Source organism: Camelus ferus, chromosome 13 (assembly GCF_009834535.1).
Source record: "Camelus ferus isolate YT-003-E chromosome 13, BCGSAC_Cfer_1.0, whole genome shotgun sequence".
Lineage (NCBI taxonomy): Eukaryota > Metazoa > Chordata > Mammalia > Artiodactyla > Camelidae > Camelus > Camelus ferus.
The window spans coordinates 46,276,852-46,295,363 of record NC_045708.1 but is presented as its reverse complement, the minus strand read 5'-3'; the positions used below and the strand labels follow the sequence as shown (position 1 = coordinate 46,295,363).

At 36.3% G+C, this 18,512-nt stretch overlaps 1 protein-coding gene and 1 long non-coding RNA gene across 5 annotated transcripts in view; one reads left to right on the top strand and one right to left on the bottom strand.

The window, feature by feature from the left end:
* The window catches only part of ATG4C (autophagy related 4C cysteine peptidase), a 70,358-nt gene extending 64,917 nt beyond the window's left edge, over positions 1-5,441 (bottom strand). For 3 of the 4 annotated variants that reach the window (XM_006181282.3, XM_032494460.1, XM_032494458.1), the window contains exon 1: positions 5,184-5,441. The gene's annotated coding sequence lies outside the window, so the exon portion shown is untranslated. Of the gene's footprint in view, positions 1-5,148 lie in introns of all 4 variants that reach the window. The other variant, XM_032494459.1, reaches the window with a different exon arrangement.
* A 55-nt stretch (positions 5,442-5,496) lies between these two features.
* The window catches only part of LOC116668045, a 36,132-nt gene continuing 23,116 nt past the window's right edge, over positions 5,497-18,512 (top strand). Inside the window, exons 1-2 of the long non-coding RNA XR_004325108.1 lie at positions 5,497-5,741; positions 7,240-7,304. This is a non-coding gene — a long non-coding RNA (uncharacterized LOC116668045). The remainder of the gene's footprint in view (positions 5,742-7,239; positions 7,305-18,512) is intronic.

Below are 18,512 nucleotides of genomic sequence, written 5' to 3'. Positions count from 1 at the left end.
CTAGAAAAAAAATTGTATCAATTTGAAAACAGAGCTACAAGCTTAAAACCTTGTAAAGATAAAAACTGCATATTCTCTATCTGATATAACTGTTCTAGAGTTCCCTATTACTATACATTATGATAAAGTTTTAAATTATTATGTCTACTTTAGTAGTTTTACAGATAACTGATTTTACAGAGTCTATTAAAAAGTAGTTTAGTAGGAACTTAACTATATTTTAAATTGATAACATAATCACAGAAAAATAATTCAAATAACTTTGACTGCCTCCTTTGATTATCCATCTTTAGTAGGATATATTCTAAGGATAAAAAATGGCAAAGAAATCTCTACTTGGTAGATCTGTTGTAGGAAGCGGTATCAGCACAGCAATTTCAAAACTGTCATATGTGTGTTGTAGGAACAGATTAAGTGAGTAAATATATTGATATGGTTGAGAATCAGAATTCTCCTTGTAGGAAAAGGGAGATACAAATATGAACTGAGGGAAGGTGAAGATGAACTCTGTGAATCTGAATTAAAGATATCCTATAAAATCATGATTCCTTTTTAAAAAAAACATGTGTTTGTCCATCTATAGGGCCTTGAAGCAATGATACTCCAGTAGCAATGAGTATATTAAATACCCAAATTTCAGTTTCTAAGTACCATTTTCCACTAAAGTGATCCAGGGCTCCATGGTAAAATGGTTGATTCCAGGGCTCAAGCAGGGAATATACAAGGTAAGCCTGGAACATCTTATTGTACAAAAAAGTAAGAAGGTGCCCAAATACCAATGCGGACATATACAAAGGCCATATGAACTCGTTTGAAGGGACTAACCAAATATGAGATGATTTAATCATTAAAAAGAATAATGGTAACAGATTATCACACTGGATATGTTTAAAAAAAAAAAGAATCCTTGGGAACATATTGATACTAAAGTATAAGCAGAGAGGAGGAATATCTCTTCTTTAGAGAAGATGGCCAGCAAACATATGTAGAAGGATTGCGAGAACTGGAAAACCACTATTTGGCAACCACCAATGCAATGATAGATTCAGGCATGACCATCAGTGACTACTAAAACCACTGCATAGGAAAAAAAACACTACTGGAAAACAGAATATCCAATGATAAAGTATCACCTCCACAGATTAATTATTAAGTAGAAAAAGGGAAAGATGACTTCACAGTACAGGAATCTGGCTAACCTAAGTGATCAACCTTAACATCACCAATAATTGAACAAACGATCATTATGTTACTCTTGATGTGATTAAATGGAAAGTTTATAATAACTACTATGGAAAAATCCTGGAGAAAAACTACTCAGCCTGAAACTGTGAGGAAACAATCAAATTCATTTTGTGAGGCATTCTACAAAACAGTTGGCCTGGACTCCTCAAAAATGCCAGTCTTGGGAAAAAAAAAAAAGAAGGGATGACAGGAGAAAAAAGAAAAGGTGAGGACTGTTAGATAAAAGAAAACAGATACATGACAACTAAATACAATTCATAATCTTTTCCTTAAATTCAGTATTTTTTTTTCCTAAAAAGCTATAAGAGACATTATTGAAACATTTGGGTAAATTTGAATTTTTTCATATGGCCTGTATATTAGATAATATTATCATATCAAAATTAAGTTATTTGGGTATGCTAATTGCATTATAGTTATATAGGAGGATGTCCTAGTTCTTAGGAGATGTGTGATAAAATATTTAGGAGTGAAATGTCATGATGTTTCCACCCTATTTTGATTTTCCTCTTTTTTGGGTTTTGTTTGTTTTTTTTTTTTGGTGGGGGTAGGTAATTTAGGTTTATTTATTTTATTTTTTAATGGAGGTACTGGGGATTGAACCCAGGACCTCATGCATGCTAAGCACATGCTCTACCACTATACCTTCCCCCCACCCCTTTCTTACTTTCAAATGGCTCTACAAGAAAAAAAAAAATGTGTGCATTTGTGTATGTATATGTGTGTGTTAGAGAGAAAGTAAATGAGGCATAATGTTAACAACTAGTGAATCTGGGTGAAGGATATACAGGTATTTGTGGTACTACTCTCAACTTTCTTTTATAAGTTTGAAACTTCAAAAGAAAGAAAACTGGAGGAAAAAAGTAGAATGGAAATTAATCTGACTTTAGGGCAGCTAATCAGACTTTATAACATTTAACTACTTCTTCACCCTTCACCATATCCAGTACAAAGTTCAGAAAGGTTGGACTAAAACTAAAAGTAATAGTCCTAACAAATAATAAGTAATTACAAACCAATCCACCATTAATTTCCAATTATAGCTGTAGACCATAATCTCTGACGAGAATTCTGTGAAAGATGAAATGTGCTGACTTATCTAGGACAATTGTGAATAAACAAAAGCTGTCTTATGTAAATATTTTCTCCAAATCCAAACAGGACTACGAAACAAATTTTTTCCCCAATTGAGACCTATTAGTTAAAAAGAACTCTAAAATTAAAATGTTACGGAAGTCCAGATGATCTCAGATACCACATCACTATATTAGTAGTAGTGGTAACAGTAATAATAATAATAATAACAAACTCTGTACCAGTAATTTTGTTAACCTTATGCATATATACCATCTCATTTAATCCTTACAACAACTCTATAAGGCAGGTACTATTATTATCCTCATTTTATAGATTAAAAAAATAACAAAGGCTTGGAAAGACAAAATAACTTCTGCAAGATCATATCTTGAGTCCAGGCAATCTGACTCCAAGCCCAAGCTTTTTGTCTGTACACTCTGTTTTACTATGAGATGAACTCTTGTCATAGCTTCATTTGTTTAAACATTTGTTTCAAATTCAACACTGTGCACTCATGTGCAAAAAAGTGAAGACACAAAGCAGCCCAGTTACCTGTCTCTCCCTTGAATCTTTCTCCTACAATTTAGAATTTTGCTCATTTTATGCCTCAAACTGGAATTACTTTCCTCCCAATTTCTACCTACCAAATTCCTACTCACTTTAGTTCTAGATCAAATTTCATCTCCTTCATGAAATTTTCACTAGTTAATTGTTCTCTTCAACTTTAACATTCTAAAACACATAAAATCTAATGCATATTGGCTATAGTTTCTGCTTCTTGAAGGCAAGGTTTACATGTCATACATTCTGATAGTGTTAAGTATCCTAAGGGTAGGGATTTTTGTCACTTGTTCACTATTATATTTCCAGCACCTAGAAGAATACCTGGTATACAGCAGCTGCTTAGCAAATACTTATTGAATTAATGCTTTTTATACATTACAGGGGAAAGAACAAATCTTTGCAGCTGTGTAAGTGGAAAGAGTCAAAAGAACTATATTTGAGCTCTTCAAGTTTCAGTTTCTTCACCTGCTAAATGAAAATAATGTTCAATAGCTCACTGAATTGTTACAGTGATTTAATGCAATAATGCTTTAATAGCATCTAGGACAGAGCTGAGGACAAGAGGATGCTCTCAATAAATGTTTTGATGATACTGTAACAATAGTTAAATAATACGAAGTACTCAATACCTACTAAATGAATAAAATCTCAGGAAAAATATACAAAGTGTGAGTAACGTCTAGCCCCTTACCATTTAGCCAATAAAGAATTTCATGAGTGAATTAATTCTGAAATATCATACATTTAGTCCCAATCTTAAGCATGACCAAAACCATTTCTAATTAATTAGGAATAACCCCAATTAAAAAGGGTACAAGTATGAATATTTATATTTTACCAACACATATAGATTATATTTAACTGCTTAAATATAAGCAGTAATTTTACTATCAGAATTTTTATAGTGCAATAATCAGAACAGAAGGAGCTGCAAAGTTATTTGAGTTACATGGTCCCAGAAATCCAGGAAGTACAGAAATTTGTGTCTACAAAACATTAGTGAATAATATACAATGCTGCTTTACCAGATCTATCAAAATATATAGAAATATCTCATAAACAATCACAACAAATAAATTTTTCAACTTATTTGTATTCCATTTTACAGGAAAAAAAGCATCACTTAAACGGTTTTTAAACTTTTACTAAACTATAAAATTCTTTATATTGGCTACTTTTTAAACTTAAACAGCTCCCCAAATTTTAGTGAAAGAACTAATAATTAAGTCAATATAGCCTCCGATTATGGAACTAATTAGAAACTCTTCCTTGTTCAGCGAAGAAGCTTTATTAATTTGTAAATCGGCACACACATCGGTTTTACCTTTCAAAGCTTTTCCAATCCCTCTGGGTACTTTCAGTGGCTCACAATATAATTACAAATCATAAGCAACAAGGAGGAAAGCGCATTCCCTTGTGTCTACCTGCTATTAATTGACACAAAATCATTGCAAAAATTCCACTGGGGACATATGTTGCCGGTAGGAAAAGAGAAAAAAAAATTCTAAGTAATTCAGACATAAAGAGCTGTAGGACAAGGTATTCTCCTCTATAGGATAGCAGTGAACCCCTTGTGGAAAAGTAATCAATATAACACGAAAATGTAAGCCAGAGAAGCCACAAAAATGTAAATTCAATCGGCAGAGCCATGCTTAGCAGATCATTGACGTCTCTCGTATTCACCAGTCATAAGAACGTACTTGAACCACCAACCTAAAAAGCCTTTAGATGTGGACGGAGGTGGAAGAGTTTAGGATGAGAGAGAACCAAATAAAATTTTTTAACATTAATGTCTAGATGGAAAAGCATTAAGACATTTAGACAAACGTGTTAGAGTATGAAGCAGTAACAAAGGCCAAAAAGGGATAAAGAAGTTAGGAACGAGAAGACAGAGATCCTGAGAATCCAATTTGGAGGAATATTTTTTCTTTTAATTTTACTATTATCTTTTATTGGAGAGAAATAGGGAAGGAGTTAAACAGATGCGACAGCTTAGGGGACAAGAGATCGTGCCTGAAACACATATGAAACGCCTCTAGGAGAGGGAGAACAGCTGCCCACAGGAAGGGTTATGGTTTGTCAGCTCTGGAGCCCAGGAAAGGCGAGGAGTCAGAAGACAAATGACACTGGAAAAAAAAGAGATGAAGGAGGAGCCAAAACCCTCAGAGCGCCTAAACGGTTAGCCACAAGGTCTCCACTGAGGACAGTACCCCCCACCCAAGAAACCTGGTCATTCGAGGACCAGAGACACTAAGTCCCAACCTTCTAACTCCGCTAGTCTCAAGTCGACCCCTCACCGAAAACAGAACTGGAGACGTGTAAACAACGTGCAGGAGCCACCAATCCGGGAAATGTTCCAGCTCTAGCAACGGCTGCCACAAAAGCAGCCCGCACACTCGCAGACGCTCGGACCTCAGCGCCGCAGCCACAGGCGCCTCGAGCTCCCCGGCCACCGTAGTGAGAAGAACGCCCCTCCCCAACTTCAAACCCAGCAGATGAGCCACTTCCGGGGCACTGAAGCCTATGGATTGGCGGCTTCAATAGTGGCCGTCGACGGACCCCTGCTCCGCTTACTTCATCCATTTTTTTTCGCACTGTTCGCCGCCCCAGACTCTAAGTCACCAATATAGCAAATGCAGAACCAAGGGAAAGTATCCATCTGTAAGTGGTGTCTCTGATAAATAAACTACATTTTGCCTGCCGCCAGTTCCTGTTGAACAATTGTACTTCAACTCCCAGCGTGCACCTCGCTCTCTCCCAGCGCGGGAACTACAAGATCCAGCATGCCCTGCACCCCACATTCTGCATTGCCCCTGACGCCCGGAGGCCCCAAATGTGATTTCAGAGGACTCACTGTATCCTTTAAATTAACGTAGACCTTTCTACCAATCACCACTTTGGTGAAAATACCAGTCAGTATTCCCTCCTGTCCTGTTGTGAGGGTACTTTTAAGCCACGCTATAGTTGGGACTGTAGGTCAATACTTACAGAATATGAAGGAATATGTGCATTCATTTTCCGCCTTCAGATTATTTTCCAGAATTGAAACACAGGACAGATGCAAAGGCTTTTTATGAAATGAAGGTTTCTATCCTCACTCATAAGGGGTGTTGAGAGAAATACTAAATTACTGCAAAATGTAATCCTCTGTCGTTTTTGCGGTACTGCAAGATAGTGTTGGAACAAGGGCTACCAGACGTGCTCCTGAATTGCATAGAAAATTATAGAAAGAGCTAGAAGTGAAAAATTAACAGCCTGTGCTACTGGACTATGAAACTACCAGGGAAGGAAAATCTTTATGAATGCAGAGTTGAAAGTTTAAAATTATGTTTGAAAAGGTGTTCAATTTTTTAATGTGTTTAATTGTTTGAATTATTTTTATTATTATTCTCACAAAAACAGGTAACTGCAACTATTTATTTTCTGTTTTGTAGTAGAGCAACCAAGTAAACAGTCACACAAAGGATATAGCAAGATGTTACACTTATTAGAGTGAGCAAGCAATAACTGCTTTCTTGCCTGATTAGATAGCCAGTGGTTCCATATTTTAAAACATAAAACTGTGTTTTGATTTCTTAGGACAGATAACATGCATGTAACAAGCTGTCTGGGTGGTTTTGTTGTTGTTGTTATTTTCATAAAGACTTGAATTACAAGGACAAATGTATTTTGTTTTTAATATTATGTATTAACAAGCCATGAGAAACAATGCTTCAATTCTTTAAACTACATGGTAATTACAAAAAAATGGAATTAGATGTATAGCACAAACATTGTTTTTTCTATAAATTTACAGCAAAATAAATTTTAATTGGTTAGAAAAAGAGTAGAACACTTTCCGTTTTTACAACTTCACATAGGTGTCACAGAGGGAAATTGTATTCTATAACACTGGCATGGCATCAGCTATGGTACAAACTGCTTTCCAGCTTCAGTGTGCTAAATTATGCAGCACTAGCAAGTAAATATTTAAAATCTATGATCATGGAGAACAATCTGCTGCTTTCCATACTCATGCACCAAAACAATATGAACACAGTGAGAGAAAACATTTTCATTGGAATGATTCAGAGGTAATTACAAACTATAATTAGGTTATCTGCTGTTCATAGATGTTTGTAGTAAATGAACACACTTATCAGGGACGTTATTAAGGAGACTTTAAAATATGCTAAATATATGATAGATGTATTTCTAAAGCAGTTTCAGTGATCAATTGTGTAAATGAACGTGGGAAAGAGTCCGAAGAGTACATAATTTATGTCACAGCCTTTAGATTTTTAAAAGAGATTATTGCAGCTGCAGTACTCAGCAATATTCTCTCCTCTAAATGTCTTTGACCTTCCAATTCAGCCAATTGCCAACCACAAAAGAGTTAAAATTGGACAAGATGTTCATTTCGGTTCAACAAATACACAGTAAGTACTGCTAGGGGCAAAGCACTCTGCCTGGGCACTATAGTCTGTTTCTGAAGCACAGATAGTTTTGATAAACAGAGAAGAATTAAAGGGAAGTGGAAAGAAGAACCTTATAAGAATAGAAAAGAGAAAGTAAAATAGGTGTAACATCGACTTTTAATAATGACATGCATTTAGTTAACAGGATTCCTGTAATAGCTAATATAACTTTCTAAAAGGCAGGAGCTGCATCTTCAACATCTGTATCCCTCTCAGCGCTAAGCATAGTACTTTGTACAGAGTAACTGGCTCTCTTTAAGTGTTTGTGAGAGTTCACAGTGATTACCGAGGCCCTGAAACTGCCTTCTCATTCATACTATGGTTTTAACATAAGCTATTTCTAACACCTGTGCTTTATTTTTTAAATTAATAGATTGTATAATTGAATAGCTATTAAAACCAGAATATTTGACTAATACAATGCTCCATTCAAAAAGCATGCAAAACAGCAATTGGCTATTTAGTGTGTATACATATAAAAAACATTCATCTAAAGTATGAAGCCCTTTCTAAAATTCATCGTATCTCAGGCATATACTGTGAAAAGATACCAGCCGTTCTAGTAGCATTGATTGTGATACAGCTCCAGATTTTTGTTAGTAAACTTTTAATTCTTAACTTCTACCAAATATACTTCTAATCCATCTCCTGCCCAGACCCAGGGGAAAATGAAGGTTCTGTTTAATAAATAAATATGTACCATGAATGCCTGATCAAGAGTATTATTTTGAGATAAACTGAACTCAGCCTTGACGAGATGAGAACCTTGTGGACCTCTAAAGGCTAAAAAAATATTTTAAGGAAAACTTGGTGAAAATCGTTCCCCCTTTCCAAATGACCTTATTTCAATCCCTCCACTACATCTTCTAGCTCACTCTCTCTCCACCGCCCTCTTTTCCTTTCCTTAGCCTACAAACATGTACTGAATCCCTGTAATTTTGACAGCAACTTCAGTGGACTCAGCTTCCCTCCTAAATGCAGTATTATTCCACCCTCCTTTTCCTTTCACAGTCACTTTTCAGCAAGTGCTACAGAGTAAACCTTAGCTTTGAAATGCAGCACAAAGTCTATTCACAGCTAATATTTACTAAACACCCAGCACTGAGCAAAGTCATGGAAAGATGAAAAGAATTCAGGAAAGAAACTTAGTCTTACAATACAGTGTGGTATAGACATTATGATAGAGGGCTGAACAGGGTGTTAAGAGAACAGGGAGTGTCAGTTTTTCTCAAATTGAGGGATCCTGGAGAAGGAAGTCCTGAGATAACTTAACTGACAAAAATAAATGACTTGCTGCAGAAGAGGGAGATTCAACCAGTTTAGGATAACCCAGAAATTTGTTATAGCTAGAACATGAGAGTTGGGGAGTGATACTTGTATACTATGGTAAGAATCTTGGACTGTAACTTGGTTATAAAGGGAACCATTTAGAGACTGACATTAAGTAGATCACATTTTAGGCTGCTGGTTGCACTATTATGGAGAATGGCTTGGGCTGGAAAGACCAGTTAGGAGACTGTTTTCATAATTCAGGTTAAAAAAAAAAGGGAGATCTGAAACAGTGATAAAGGAAAAGCAAAAATCTGGTCAGAGATACTAGGATAATAGAATCAAGAGGAAGGGTGAAAGAGAGAAGAAATCAAGGGAGACTCCCAGGTTTCTGTTTTTTCAGTTTTCCATATGTTGGGTTAGGAATGCTTAAGCCCTATCAGATGGCTATGCCCACAAGGCAATTAGATGTGGAGCTTAAGAGGAAGACTTTAGCTGACTTTACAGTTTTGAAATTCAGTGGCTTTAGGTGGGAGTTGAAACCATGGGCATGGATAAGATTGTGAGCCAGGTGGATGAGAATCAGAGCTGGTGTCCAGGATGCCAAAAGGTGACAGAGATGAGAGAAGGTGAGGAACTCTATATGTAAATATCATGAAATTTTTCAAGGAACAGGATTTTTACCTAAAAGCAGACAGACTACTGGTTTAGATGTAGCATAGAAGAATGAGGAGAGATCTCAACTCACCTCTGGACCTGGTGTTCATGAATAAATGAGACCAAAAAGACAAAAAAAAAAAAAAAGCAAAATTCAAGAAAGTTGTGGGGAGTTAGAATCTTCAGAAAAGAGTCAGCATTCAGTAAGACCAAGAGGTTTATGTGAGGGCTATCTGGCTGCGACATCTCTCACCCCATTGATCACCAGGGTTGATTCAGCTGATCTGGCTGGCTATGCAGGTATCCCCTTCCTCCCTCACCGCTCCATGTGCGTCCCTCCCAAAGCTGCACACTCGATTGAAGAGGGCGACCATCCCCGATAGAGGAGAACTGTTCTCGGTCAAGGGTATACGAGTAGCTGCACTCTCCTGCTAGAACCTACAGACAAGCTCTCAATAAGACCAAGAGGTGAAGCAAGCTTTCTGTGAAGAAAATCAGGCTGTAGCAACTTAGAGCATCAGAGAAGGAATGGAAAGATTTTGGATAAAGACAAGTAGTAGAAGGTTGGATCATAAGAAAGGAAGCACAGGTGAGAACACACGAAAAAAGATGATGACTAAGGATGCCAGGAATATGAAGTAGTATTCACCAGCCTCAAGGTTTCAAAACAGAAATCCTATGTAAATCTGAGGTTCACCCTAACTTGTGTGTGTAGCCCTTACCAGTCTTGGCAGCAGAGAGTGTAATGGACTTACACTCACATCCTTCTTTTATAAAGGAATCCACACTCCTCCTCACAGCCAAGAGCCTCAGGAGACAGATCCCCCAACCCAAGCCCTGCAAGTCATAAATTATGATTTGCCTGACATTTAGACCCTAAATCAAACACTGTGACCCATTTCTCTTGGTTTTTGCATGAACATGTGACATAATTCCAGGCAACAAGATGTGAGGGAATATCTTCCCTGGGGGTGGGGAGGAGGGGCCGGGAAAAGCTTCTCTCCCTAACAAAAAGCAATGCATGCTGTTCACCCACATCATAACAGCACTATTCACAAAAGCTAAAAGGTGGAAGCAGCCCAAGTGTCCATCAATAGATGAGTGGATAAACAAAATATGTTGTATAGACACCACCGACTACTATTCAGACTTAAAAAAGTAGGAAATTCTGACGCATACTACAATATGGAAGGACATGTGAGGACATTTTACTGAGTGAAATAAGCCAGTCACAAAAAGACAAATACAGTTGGCCCTGGGACAATAAGGAATCTAGGGGGAACCATCCCCACACAATCAAAACTCCACGATGTATAACTTACAGTTAGCCCTATGTAACCGCAGTTCCACATCCACAGATTCAGTCACCCATGGATTATATAGTACTGCAGTATTTACTACCGAAAAAAATCTAAGTGTGAGTGGACCCATGAATTTAAACCCATGTTGTTCATGGGTCAACTGTACTATATGCTTTCACTTGCATGAAGTACCTAGAGCAGTCACAGTCATAGAGACAGAAAGTGGAATGTTGGTTGCCAAGGGTGACAGGAAGAGAGGAGTAGAGTCATTATTCAAAGGCTACAGTTTCAGGTTTGTAAGATAAAATGGGTTCTGGAGGCAGATGGTAGTGATGGTTGCAACAATATAAATGTACTTAATGTTACTGAACTGTATGCTTAAAATGGTTAAAATAGTAAATTTTATGTTATGTGTGTTTTACCGCAATGAGAATAATTAGAGGGGAAAAAAAAGCAGTGTCTGCCAAGGCCATTCAATTAAAAAAGAATAACAAATAAGTAGTGATGGAGCAACTGGATTCCCACACGCAAAAGAATGAAGTTGCATCCTTACCTCATACCATGTTCCAAAGTTAACTCAAAGTGGATCAGAGATCTAAATATAAAAGTTAAAATGATAAAACCCTTAGAATATAACATACAGGTAAATCTTCGTGACCTGGATTTGTCAATGGCTTCTTAGATGACACCAAAAGCACAAGCAGGAAAGAAAAAATAGAGAAATTGTATTTTATCAAAATTGTAAATTTTCATGCATCAAAGGACACTGGAGAAAATGAAAAGATAATCCACAGGATGGGAAAAATATTTGTAAATCACATAGCTGATAAGGGTCTAGTATTCAGAATATACAAAGAACTTAGAGATCAACAGCAGAAAGACAACAATTCAATTAAAAGATGGGCAAAGGACTTGAATAGACATCTCCAAAGGATATACACAGATGGCCAATAAGCACATGAAAAGATATTCAACATTGCTAATCATATTTTTATGATAGAATATATTTTTATGTTTAGGCCTACATATATATACATTTAAGAGTGATATATAATGTTTGAAATTGCAAAATGTTTCTCAGCTACTGTGTTAATTATGTATTTTGTATAACAAATTATTCGTGTCCTAGTGGTTTTAAAAACCAATATTTATTATTGCAACTTTTGTGGGTTAGGAATCTGGTCATGATTTAGCTAGGTCCTCTGCTTCCTGGTCTCTGCCAAGGCTGCAATCAAATTTGGCCACAGTCTGTGGTCCCCATCTGAAAATGTGGCTGAGAAAGAATATGTTTCCAAGTTCATTCAGTAGTTGTTGACAGGATTCAGTTCATTGCAGGTTGTTGGACTGAGGGCCTTCATTTCTCACTGGCTATTGGTCATTGCCTCTCAGTTCTTTGCCACATGAACCTCTCCAACAATAGCAGCTTGTTTCATCAAAGCATGTGAGCCAAAAAGGTACCAGAGAGAGTCTGCTAGCAAGATGGAAGTCACACACTTTTAAAACCCAATCATGGAAGTTACATTGCATCACTTTTCCCTTTTCTGCTTACCAGAAACAATCTGCTAGGTCCAGCCCACACTCAAAGGGAGATTATTACACAAAGGCACACATGCAAAGATGTGGGGATCACAGTAGACCATTTTAGAAATACTCACCAGAGTCACCATATCCAACTGTTGCAAATACCACACTAGTTCATAAGTAACTTGGAACCACAAATTGGAATAGGAGCAGAAGCAAGAAAGTGAATGCCTCGCTCTACTGTGAAATGACTCTCTGCTATACAAGAATCTGCTTGCCTTCATGCTTTTTGAGAGATAAGATTTGACAAGTTATCATTTTTGCTACTCAAATCCTCTCCCTACCCTGAAGCAATGTTCATCTTTGAGGTTGCTACCAACAAAGCCCAAAACATTACAGCATTTGAATATAGCTGCCTTTTGTAGGGCAAGAGATGTGGAGAAGCATTTTCCTAGGGCCTGAACAATGTTAGTCAGGAAAAGAGATTTAGGGTGAGGGGTAGCACCATGTTAGGGCTGAAAGCCAGTTAGAGAATGACAGAGATACTCTTGTGTTTTTAGTATGATATTTGTAGTCATATTATAGGTGGAGCCCTCTAAGGCCTCTTGCCTGGGGCAAGAACTGATGTGCTTAAGGCACCTGGAGCCCAGTAGGTAAAAATTATCATACTTCTTGACTTGTGTAACATGTCTCAACATTTACATGATTTAAACTCGGATAAGCGTGAATTCAAAATTCACATTTTTTTTCTCTATGCTTCTTTTTATTCCTTTCATTCTTTTGAAAGTTTCTATTTTCCCAATTGTAAAATAAGATATACACAGTAAATTACTATGAAATGCAGAGCAGCAGTAAGAAAGAAAAGAATCATTCTACATTTCGTTATCTAAAGGCAACCATGGTTGATATTTTGATCTGTATTTTGACATCTTTTCTTCTTAATGTAGTTTCTCATTTGTTGGATAGAGTTGTAATTTTTCTTAAAGCATGTTTTTAACCCAGTTCTTTTCACTTACCATTAAAACATAAAGCAGATTTCCACATTGTTACGAACTATTTATAATTTTTTTTTAAACTATGCTCTTTTTGTCTACCTTATGCTGCTTTGCAGGGAAAGACAGCAAGTTAAATAGTGCTCATAAACGTTACTTTTGTTAGTCTAAATTTCAGCCTGGTCCAATTTCAGATTCTTCTGAATCTAAAAATAGTCTCTCTTTCACTTTCTTTCTCTCTTTTTCCTTTGATAGAAACTTAAATATTTTTAGGTGTTTGGAGACTAAGGCATTCAGTGAGCTTAGAGGAAGAGGAAAGAGTCTAACTCTGGCAGTTTGTCACTTGAATCAAAAGCCAGGTCTCAGACTTTGAGTTGGGGCAAGATTCAGAAAGGCTCTCTACTTAATTTTACGTGATATTAATGCTAGATCTTGATGTCACAAAACGTTAGTATTTAAGTAAAATTATAAAATCCTTAGATTTATATATTTAAAAGTAAAAAGACAACCAGAAGAGAACTCCTCTTGGTATTTATTCTTTTTGACTTCTCTACAGAAACAAAAGCTGGGAAGGATCATGTTTATTAAGTCTCAGTACTTAAAGATTTTCATTTACTTAATAAGTTCACCAAGTTTGTACCACTAAATGTAAAAGCCAATTCTTAATGAATCTACTCTAGTAAATGTTTCATCTTTGAGGCGTGGACAGTCACACACTCAGTTGGTCAGGTGCCTAATTAAACATGACATTGTCTTGCCCTTGAGGAGCTTGAAATCTATTGAGGGAGACAAGCATGCACATAATGAATGAATTTATTGTACTTAATAAAGATACAAAATCTTATGGTGGCATAGAAGTATGTGTATACATACATGTATGTGTATATATATACATATGTATATTCTGATTTTTAGAATAACCCAGGTCTTTGATAAAAAAAAGTCAAACATTGAACAAATATATAATGCAACCAAAATAATGACCCATAACAACTTGATGTATAATATTAACTTTTTATGAATATACTAACATGAAATATTGGTATTACAAATGTTTGTTAACATTAAGGAGTATGTATGAACTGCATACAATGTGCTAGGCATTGTTTTAGAGGCTTGGGTTATATCAGTGAACAAAAACAATGATTCCTGTTCTCAAGGAGCTTACATTTTAGTGGATTGAAACAGAAAATAAACAAAAAATAAAATAAGTAAATTATAGTAGAATGCAAGAAGGTGATAAGTCCTATGGGGGACGGAGGGAGGAAACACAATAGAGGATGGAAAGGAGGACCAAGAGCCCTGAGGGATGGATTACAATTTTAAAATGGTGGTCAGGGCCATCATTTAGAAGGTAAGGCCTGTGAATGAAATTCTGTGATGTGTGAATGAAAATTTAATGGCAATAAGGGAATGAGGCAAGTAGATATGAGGGAAGCACATTCCAGGTAGGGAGGACAGGTGGTACAGTAGTCCTGAGGTGGGCATGTCCTTACCGTGCACTTTTCTAGTCAGAAAGATTTTTAAGTATCTGGAAGCTGACAAGCTCACTGTAGCAGGTACTAGTTTTCCAACATTCTAATTTTCACTTAAAATTAGTGTGGTTTTCCTTGAAGTAACAGGTTCGCTTCCTTCCTTTTGGAAAACATTTCTGTCGAATGCCAAAGTCTAAATAAACATAATTGATCAGTTACTCTTTCATGAAAAAATGGCGTTCCAAAAAAATTGTCTAGTTTAGCTGGCAACTCAGATAATCACACACGCTCCCCCTCAAGACAACCATCCGACTCTGGTATGCAGCACAAGTGCTTTAGTCACCCAAAAGGCTTGCACTTAAGAGTTGAGATTCAATGAAATTAATAATTTATACTGCTTCATCAATGGCACTTATAAATTACAGTGACATTTTTACTTCAAGTTCATGGCAGTGGTTAATACAATGGCTACTAGGATAGTTTGGTGACACTGCCTTGATGCACACTAAGTTGCCAATAGTTTTACCCACCATTGCTTTTGCAACTTCAGTGCAAATGTCATCATAGTTAAAAAAAAAAAAAAAAAAAGGTAATGTCTTAGAATTCTTATGAAAACAATTTTGACTGTAGACTTCTTGAACGGGTCTTGGAAACCCTAGAAGTCTGCATATCACACTTTGAGAATTATTGCTTTAAACTCTTAGTCATTTACATTTTAGCAAATACTTAATATATTCTAGTCTCAGTTCTAAGTGTTGTCCTAATTTTAGAGCCAATGAAAGTGAAGCTGCAAGAAGTTCAGTGATTTGCTCAGGATCCCACAGGTATAAGGGAGAAAAGTAGAATTCACGTCTAGAATTGTCTAAATCCAAGTCCCAAGCTCTCCCTCTACTTTATATCCCTTGGATAAAAATGCTTTAACACCTAAACTCTTATTTTCTGTTTTGCAACATATAGTGTTGAGAACTCTCAGGATTTACTCTCTTAAAAACTTTCATATATAACATACAGCAGGGCTAATTATATTAATCATGTTGTACATTTCACTGCTAGTACTCATTTATCTTATAACTAGAAGTTTATACCTTCTGACTGCCTTCATCTAATTCCCCTTCCCCACAACCGCCCCCATAACTACACATCCTGATCTCTTTTTCTGTGAGGTTTGTTTGTTTGAAGTATAATTGACATACAATACTATGTTACTTCCTGGGATACAACATAGTGATTTGATATTTCTATACATTACAAAATGATCAACACCAGTGAACACCTTTATGTTCATTGCCTCACACTCTTTATGGGGGTAGATTGCTTATGTCCACTTCATTTAGTTCTTTTTCTGAGGTTATATCTTGTTCCTTCTTTTAGAACATACTCCTCTGCTCCCTCATTTTGACCAATTCTCTGGGTTTATTTCTATGTGTTAGATAGGTCAGTTACACTTCCCCATCTTGGAGAAGTGGCCTTATGTAGGAGACATCCTGCAGGGCCCAGTAGCACACTCTCCTGTGCTCACCAGAGCTATATGCTCTAGGGGTGTCCCCTCTGTGGGCTGGGTGTGTCCTTCTATTGTGGTGGGGGCTACTGCTGTGGGGATGCTGGTGGGGGTGCTAGCCCCTGGCCTGCTTAGCTGCAAGGCTGTGCCTCCTGCAGTGGCTGTGGGCCCACCGGAGAAAGGATAGGCTTCTTGAGAGGCTGTCTCTACAGCCCAGGGGAACTCTGGGTTGGGTCTCTTAGCCATTTACTTTTCTGAAGTAGCATTTTCTTAGTTTAGAGACTTAACAGTCATTCTGTTGTGTCATAAACCCAAATACCTACAGACTAATATTCTTTTATTTCAGAATAGTAAGAGCTACTATATATTGTGCACCTGTTATGTACCTGGAGCTTTTACATATATTATCTCATTTTATCCTTTTAGTAATTCTTAAAGTTCTAGCTATCACATTCAGACCTAAAGTACCCAACCTGAGATGGGCTTTTTTTTTCGTGCTGCATTTTTTTCTTTTTGTGGTGGTGGTAAAATACAGAGAGCATGAAATTCACCATTTCAACCATCTCAAAATGTATAGTTCAGTGACATTTAGTAAATTCACAATGTTGTGCATCATCTATCACCACTATATAGTTCTACGATGCTCTCATCACCCTAAAAAGAAACTTTGTACTGATTAAGCAGTCGTTCTCTATTTGCCCCATCCTCTGGCCCCTGGAACCTACTAGTCTGCTTTATGTTTCTATGGATTTGCTTATTCTGGATATTTCATATAAATGGAATCATACAATATGTGGTCTTTTGTGTCTGACTTCTTTCACTCAGTTTTTAAAGTTTCACCCATGATGTAGCATATATCAGTACTTCATCTCTTTTTATGGCTGAATAATATTCTATTGTATAGATATATACCACATTTGTTTATCCGTTTATCCATTTGTTTACCAAATATCTATATATATTTAACGTTCATACATTTGGATTATTTCCACTTTTTGGATATTATGAATAATGCTGCAATGAATTTTGGCATACAAGTATTTGTTTACATCCCTGTTTTTGATTATTTTGCGTATAAACCTGGGAGTGGAATTGTTAGATTATATGGTAACTTTATGTTTCACTTTTTGAGAAATTGCCAAACTCTTTTTCACAGCAACTGTAATGGAGATCAGAACTTCAACATATGAATTTGAGGGGGACACAATTCTACCAATAACACATGCTTATTCTATAAAATTAATTTTCTTGCCTTCATTTCAGCAAAATAATGACTTCACTCTTTCGTGTGTGGATTTCCAGTTGTCCCAGCACCATTTGTTGAAAAGACTATTTTTTCCCCATTAAATTGTGCTGGTATCCATGCTGAGAATCAACTGCCCATAAATATGTAGATCTATTTTTTGCAATTCTATTTTTTTGAGATATGTATGTATATGTATGTGTGTGTGTGTGTGTGTGTGTGTGTGTGTGTGTGTGTGTGTGTGTGTATATCCTTATGCCAGGACCACACTGCCTTTGATTACGTAGCTTTGCAGTAAGTGTTGAAATTGGGAAATGTGAGTCCTCCAACTTTGTTCTTCTTTTTCAAGATTGTTTGGCTATCCCTGGTCTCTTGCATTTCCAGAATAATTTTAGGATTATCTCATTAATTTTTGCAAAAAAAAAAAAATTAGCTAGGATTTTCATAGGAGCTGCAATCCATCTGTAGCTCAATTTCAGAAGTACCCTCACCTTAATCTTAAGTTTTTCAATGAACACAGGTGTCTTTCCATTTATTTAAGTTTTCTCTAATTTTTTTCAATGATGTTTTGTAGTTTGGGGTATACAAAATTATACTTCTTTTGTTAAGTTTATCCCTAAGTATTTAATTCTTATTGATGTTATTGTAACTGGAACTATTTTCTTAATTTCATTTTTGGATTGTTCATTGCTAGTGTATAGAAATACAGTTGATTATTGTATGCCAATCTTTATCTCACCACCTTGAGTACACTATTAGCTCTAATATTTTTTTTTGTGGATTCCCTTAGATCATGTCATCTGCAAAGATAGTTTTACTTTTTTCTTCCCAATCTGGATGCCTTCTATTTTTTTTTTTTTTTTTTTTTTTTTTTTTTTTTTTTTTGCTGAATTGCCTTGTACAATGTTGAATAGACGTAGCAGGAGCAGCATCCAGATCTTGTTCTAGATCTTAAGGGGAAAGCATTTAGTCTTTCATCATTGAGTATAATGTTGGCTGTGGGGTTTTTTTTAATAGATGTTTGTTACCAGTTTGAGGAAATTCTCTTGTATTCCTAATTTGTTGAGTGTTTTTATCATTAAAGGTCATTAGATTTTTTTCAAATGCACAATTGATGATTGTGTGGCTTTTCTCCTTTATCCTATGAATATATTATACACACACACACACACACACACACACATACTGATTGCTTACCTGCATTAATGATCTT